The sequence below is a fragment of the Nannobrachium achirus genome, assembly GCF_963921795.1.
Source record: "Nannobrachium achirus genome assembly, chromosome: 7".
Lineage (NCBI taxonomy): Eukaryota > Metazoa > Chordata > Actinopteri > Myctophiformes > Myctophidae > Nannobrachium > Nannobrachium achirus.
Window position 1 is genome coordinate 7,400,021 of NC_137816.1, and position 7,785 is coordinate 7,407,805.

Sequence of the window (7,785 nt, forward strand, 5' to 3'; positions counted from 1 at the left end):
TTGCCCCTAAAATGATGAAATTCAAGGCCTGTGGACACAACAAATATAAATATACTGTATATTAGCAGTAGGCATGTCCAATATTACCGGCCTCCCCGATATTATCGGCAGATAATGGCATAAAAATGTGACATTGGAAAATATCGGTATCGGTTTTTATGCATGCTATTCTACAGACTAAACAAAAATCTACAGCAGAAGAATCAACTTGTTTGTTTTAATGTCAGTCATCTGTGAGATCTGAACTAGATATGATATAGAAAGTATAACCATTTTATTAGGTATGTAATATAGTTTGCATTTGGTGAAAATATATGGTATCGGTTAATATCGGAAATTGAGAGTTGGACGATATCGGATATCGGCCAAAAAGCCAATATCGAACATCCCTAATTAGCCGTTTTGTAATACAAGTTTGGCATAAAACAGCCAGGAGATTATTACTCTGCCTGCCAGTGTACACATTATTGTTCTCACCCCTCCCCTCCCCTCCCATCTTGTGCTGAAGTGCAGCCTCATGTCATGTGGTTGTGTTGGAAACACTGACGTAGGGCTGTCACGATTATGACATTTTTACATGACGATTAATTGTCACTCAAATAATTGCGATTGACGATTTAATTGTGTTTTTGTTGTTGACAATTACATTTCTGTTTGGTTTTTAGGCTTTGAAGTTGCACATGGCAGATATGACACATAAGCCAAATATACAAAGAAATTACTGACATATTTGACAACTTTATACTTAAAAAAAGAACATTGACGGTGGAAATAGCAGATCTACAAGCTCACAACGCGTCGCGATGCGACGCGTTGTGAGCTTGTAGATCTGCTATTTCCACTATTTTTGACTTTTTTTTTAAATAGAACATTTTTCAACATGGAAACCATTATGACGATTATGAAAAATAATCACGATTATGTAAAAAAAAAATCACGATTAGACGGTTATGTAATGATTGCGACAGCCCTACCCCTCCCCTCCCATCTTGTGCTGAAGTGCAGCCTCATGTCATGTGGTTGTGTTGGAAACACTGACGTTGACACACGTCTTGCTCCACTGTGAGATAGTAAATGTGGAGGGAGCCGACCGGCCCTAATGATAAGTTTAAAATGGAAACATCCAAATGCAGGCCTCCAGAAATTGGCCCCATAAACCATACTATTAGGAAACAATCTCAGCGCTGCTGTGGAAAAGAGCTGACTAGTGGTTTTCACCAAATGTGCAACACATGGTCCAAACATATACTGCCCCTGTTGGTGGATATACAAGTATGGTCAAAGCTTTTGTCGAAAGTTTTTTGTTTGTTTTTTTCTTAACAGACCTTTGCCCCCCATGACATGTTTGTTCCTCCCGAGTCATTATCGTCATTGTGTAGTACTTACAGATAGGGCTGTCACAATTATTACATAATCGTCTAATCGTGATTATTTGACATAATCGTGATTATTTTTCGCAATCGTCATAATCGTTTCCATGTAAAAAATAGTGGAAATAGCAGATCTACAAGCTCACGACGCGTCGCATCGCGACGCGTTGTGAGCTTGTAGATCTGCTATTTCCACTATCAATGTTCTTTTTTAAGTATGAAGTTGTCAAATATGTCAGTAATTTCTTTGTATATTTAGGTTATGTGTCATATCTACCATGTGCAACTTCAAAGCCTAAAAGCCAAACAGAAATGTAATTGTCAACGACAAAAACACAATTAAATCGTTAATCGCAATTATTTGAGTGACAATTAATCGTAATGTATTACTACATTACTACTAACAGAGTAGCTGTGGACATTTGTACACATCGTAAGAGTTAAATGAACGCTCAAGATTCCACTGTGTACAAAGAACAAAGAAGAGGGCAGTGAGTTTAAGCCTCCAGCCACTGGCTGGGTTGATTTAGAGAGAGATGACAAACTTGAATCTGTGATCTATATTTTAAAGACACCTCTGAACCACAGACAAGAGTGTTTGGCTCCAGACCCTAACTCTGGTGCTTCAGACATACTATGTCTGGCATGCCAGGCCATGTTAAAAGCAAGGAGACAACAGCATGTCTGGCATCAACTCGTTGACCTGAATTTTAGGTATTTGCCAGACCCGCTTCTGATTCTCTCGTGTGCACATTTGCGCGTGCAGCCCGCCCGCGCGCGCGCGCACACACACACACACACACACACACACACACACATACACACACACACACACACACACACACACACACACAGTGTTGTAGTGCTACATTTGGAAGTGTGGGCACTCCCCGTGCGTGCACGCACATGCACGTGCGTCCGTGCGCGTGCACATAACGTTTTTTGCTGGCTTAAAAAGGGTCTGCGCGGCGGCAGAAATAGCCTTAGACCAGTGGTTCTCAACCAATAATTTGATGACCGGATCATCAGCCAAACATCCCTTGCAAAATAGCTCCACAACTGATATTTCCAATGAATTAATCCATTTTCAAATCTTATATTACCATCTGCTGTTAGTCATGCTCATTTCAGCACGGCTGGCGAGCCTATTTCAACCAATTGCTGGGTCAGAACGACCTGAAAATGTAATATCAACTGACTTGACTTGAGAGAAGTGTGGGCACTCCGCACCCCCGCGTTCCCCCCCACTACATCCCTGCACACACACCCACACACACACACACACACACACACACACACACACACACACACACACACACACACACACACACACACACACACACACAGTGCTCGGGAAGAACCCCCCCCCCCCCCCACACACACACACACACACACACACACACACACACACACACACACACAAATAAATACAAAAAACAGGGAGAAAGCATGCCTTTGCAGAGTGAGGTTCCACTTTATTCATGCTATCACTCAGTCTAACCATCACTCGACGCGAATCACCTATTAGAATGCACATTCCCTAAGGAAACCACTCTCGCAAATATGCACCGTTCAATTTTGGTTGCATTTTATCAGATTAACAGACCGCCACACTGATGAACGAACGGGGGGAAGGAACATAACATGAGGCGTGATTTATTATTGGCTTCCCGGAGATCCTTTTTGCAGAGCAGAAGAGCATAATGAACGCAGTTATCTCAGCGCTTCCACAGCCACCTTAGTCACTTGACAGCCTCTTTAATAGTTTATAGGATTCTTGTGGATGCCACATGATGCCCCCCCCCCCCCCTGCCCCCCTTCTTTTTTTTTTCATTACAAAATAGATAGCACAATGACCTGTGTGTCCTCTCCGGACCCTCTTATCCAGCTTGTTAGAGGGAGGGGTGTCGCACCAAATTCTGGGCCCTGGGTACAAGGATTCACTGCGGGGCCCCTGTGCTTTAACTATTGAAAAATAGCAGATATACAAGCTCACAGCGCGGCACCGAGTGCCGCGCTGCGAGCTTGCAGATCTGCTATTTTTGAAAAATCATGAAAATCTTTGAATATTTCAAGTTTTTTTTTAAAAACCTATGTTTCTATGTCAGTTGAGCTCAAACCCTTTCATGTTAAGGACCCCCAAAATGGTATGTATTTGGCCACGGAACCCCATCTCAAATTATTTAGTTCCAGGGACCCCCCCAGAAGCAAAATTTGAGTCACAAATGTTCGCTTAAAAAATACATATATTCAAAGATTTGCACACATTTTCACGACTTTTCAAAAATAGCAGATCTACAAGCTCGCAGTGCGGCACTCGGTGCCGCGCTGTGAGCTTGTATATCTGCTATTTTTCAATAGCTAAAGTATAAAATAATTAAGGCCCCTCCACCACATTGGGCCCTAGTAACTCAGTCCCACTTTCCTACCCCTTGTGACGCCCCTGGTTAGAGGGAGTCAGAGCAGGCCGTGGGTTTTCCCCCTCCACCCGGCCAGAGAGAGAGGGGAGGAGGCAGAGAGATGATGATGAGGATGATGATGATGAGGAGGAGACAGGGCACTGGGTTTGCTGTTATAAAAGCCCCGTCCGTGGTGGTGGTGGCGTATGCATTATAGATTAACAGGGGGACGCAGCGGCGTATAGCCACGGGTGGGCCTGACTATAGGCCTAGGCCCACCCATTTAGTTTTTGTGCCCACCCAAAAATAACGGGGAAAAAAACATTCGCGGAGCGGCGCGGCGATGCACGGCTAACTAGGACAGCTGGTTCTCAACATGTGGGTCGGGGTCGGGGGGGGGGTCCCCAAATTATTTTGGGGGGTCCCCAGATGATTAACTTAATGTGGAACATTGTTTTCTCTCTCAACAGTGGAAAAAAAACAACATAAAGTTTAAGTGTATAGAGGGTATCTAAACATTTCTAAAGTGACATTTTCTTTTTTTTTAATAATACCTTGTTTTAATACCTCTAAAATGACATTAAACATTGGCCAAATTGTCAAATATTAGATGCAGAATTTGTGCATTGCGAGGCGTTGTGAGCATGTAGATCGGCTATTTTCACAATTAAACCGTGTTATACAAAATTGAATGCCTCAACTCTTAGTGCTCGTCAGGGTGGGGGTCTCTCCAGTTAAAATATGATTATTTTGGGGGTCGCGGCCTGAAAAGGTTGAGAACCACTGATCTAGGAAGCAAAGAAAGACACCACAGTTTGATTTGATCATAGTTTAGTCAATTATGAAAACGTCTCCATATTGCTTGGGAAGTCCACTTTCATGACAAATGACCGTATTTGGTAGCACTTTACAATAATGACCTGTTATAAATCATTTATAAACATTTATAAGCAGTTTATAGATGAGTAATAAACATGAACAAACTGTTTATTGACATTTGTAAATGTTTAACTAAACATTTATAACTGTTTTAAACATCATTTACATGTTATTAGTAAGGTATTAGTAAGTAGTAAACTAATCATGAATAAACCATTTATATACATTTGTAAATGCTTACTAAATCATTTATAACCAATGCTAAAATTCACATAATGTGTAGGTAGGAATGCATTTACAAATGTCTGTTAAGGTGACCTCCATGTGTTGTTCATGTTTAATATACGCTTTGTAGATGTTATCAAGAGCCCTAATGTAAAGTGAAGACTATTCATTGCGACCATCAGGTTGCAAGTTACTATGAAAACCTCCCCCGGCTGTCTGTCAGTCCCTCCGTCAGTCTGTCCGTCACGTCACATCACGTCACGTCACGTCACACTTTTGGCCCTACTCTTATCTCCGGCACCGTTTCCCCTATCCATGCCAAACTTGCCAAACTGCTAAACATGAACAAACATGGAGGCCACATTAACAGACAGTTGTAAATAATGAATAGTCTTCACTTTACATTAGGGCTCTTGATAACATCTACTAATGATTTATAGATATTTAAGGAATGTTTTACAAAGCATAACCATGAACAAACAAGGAGGCCACATTAACAGACAGATATAAATAACCAGTAAGGAGATAATCAACCTCATGGTGGCGCTAGAAGAGGGGCATGTGAGAAATCAGGGGTGGAGGTTGTGGTTTGGCAGCCAAGGAGTGTGTGCAAAGTTTGGCATGGATAGGGGCAACTGTGCCAGAGATAAGAGTAGGGCCAAAAGTGTGGCGTGATGTGACGTGACGTGACGTGACGTGACGTGACGTGACGTGACGTGACGGACATCCGGTGGAGGTTTGTATAGTAACTTGCGACCTCACGGTCGCAATGAATAGCCTTCACTTTACATTAGGGCTCTTGATGACATCTACAAAGCGTATATTAAACATGAACAACACATGGAGGTCACCTTAACAGACATTTGTAAATGCATTCACATTATGTGAATTTTAGCATTGGTTATAAATGATTTAGTAAGCATTTACAAATGTATATAAATGGTTTATTCATGATTAGTTTACTACTTACTAATACCTTACTAATAACATGTAAATGATGTTTAAAACAGTTATAAATGTTTAGTTAAACATTTACAAATGTCAATAAACAGTTTGTTCATGTTTATTACTCATCTATAAACGGCTTATAAATGTTTATAAATGATTTATAACAGGTCATTATTGTAAAGTGCTACCCTGTATTTTTGTCCCTTTAAATATTTAAATGTTGACTATTTTAAAATAGCCAGTGTACAAGCTCAGATCTGTGCCCACCCCCACATTGTGGGTGGGCACAGGTGGTAAATCCTAGCTACGCCGCTGCAAGGACGGATGTAATGATTTGGAAGCCCCTAGAAGAAGGCATACACTAAAGTTTAAAGGGACACTTCACTTATGCTAAACTATCGCTATTATGTTTCGGTCATGAGGGTCATCCATCCGATGGCTATATGCAAAGCAGCCATATTGGAGAAAAGTAAGTTTGGTCGCTTCTCACTTCCTTTCAAGGTGTTACCAATGATACTAATGAAGGCTCTCAAAAAAGAAAATTCAAAGGCCCCCATAACTCTTGAGTTATATACCTTTTAGGGGGTCATTTGGAACCCCAAGGAACTAGTCTCGCGTAGCCAGACAACTATTCCACAATCTCCGAATGCTATATAGAGTCTGGAACGGCAGCTCCCAAACGGCGAGTATCGGAAGTAGCCACTGCTGCACTGAACTGTAGTCCCATTGGAAACATAACAGAAGCACACTCGCACAGACAGAGTCATTCGAGCAGCGTATTCTTGTTATGGGTGTATTAGTTTAAGAAAACATTTGAACACATCATGGAAGTAACACCAACAACACCAGAGAAAGACGAAATAATGCCCCAAAATGTTTTGAAAGGAGACATAACACTTCCAGTAGGACATGTTATTGCTAATGCACCAAGGGAGCGGTTGCGTCACATCCGCTTTATCTCGCACTCATCGTTTCTATTTCCGTTTGCCAGACTGTATGCCGGGAGCATTCGCCCAAATCGCGGAGGCAACAGTCTGGCCTCGCGAGACTACCAAGGAACCATCCCTGGGCCACACTTTGAGACCCACTGGTGTAGCAGAGTTTTTCCAGTGAGCCAACATAGCACAATATCAGCACCGTGACTCTGTTTGACAGAGCTTTCATTAGTAGCCTATTATGGTAACACCTGTGAAGGAAGTGAGAAATGACCCAACTTCTCTCCAAAATGGCCGCTGTGATGGCTGTCCTTCTCCATGCCCTGCGATTGTGCTACTTTTGCCTAGGTGGCCACTGGCCGGCCCAAAAATGGACATGTTACTGATTGACTGAGTTGATCAAGCTGAGTGTTCGAGTTACAGCATTGATCGGACGGTCAATTGGCCAAGCAACAGACTAGCCAACTGCAGCGCAATCATCCCTCCAGGCTATGGGATGTTTGTAAGTCTATCCTGGGTAAATGGCTTTTCGCGACCATATCGTGACGTATTTCGTAGGTTGGGTGCATCTCAGGCCAATCACAGTGGGGGCGGGGTTAAACCAGCTTTTTTAGCTTAAAATGTTTCCAAACTCCACACACAGCATGCAATTGTCGTCTCGGGCCAGAGCTGGTTCTTCTAGCACACAATACATGGGGGGGCTAGGCAAACCCCCCTCAGCACCCCCCAACCTCCCCCCACCGCCAACATCCTATTGCATCCTATAGCCTACGTGAGCCTGACGCGACCGCGGTTTTCCCAGTGAACCTAAGCGCAACGGTGGGGGCGCGGGAGTGTGGGGAACACACACCACTGACTATTGCCGATGATGGAGAGGTTATAGCTTTATGTATCGTAGGCACTCTTGCCGATTTCGTAAGAGACTCATCGCCAATTGCAAGATATTTAAAAGTTATTTGGGGCCATGATGATAACCTTCTTCCCACTACAGACTAAGGATTTATATTGTCTGTGTCTGTATTATTGTTT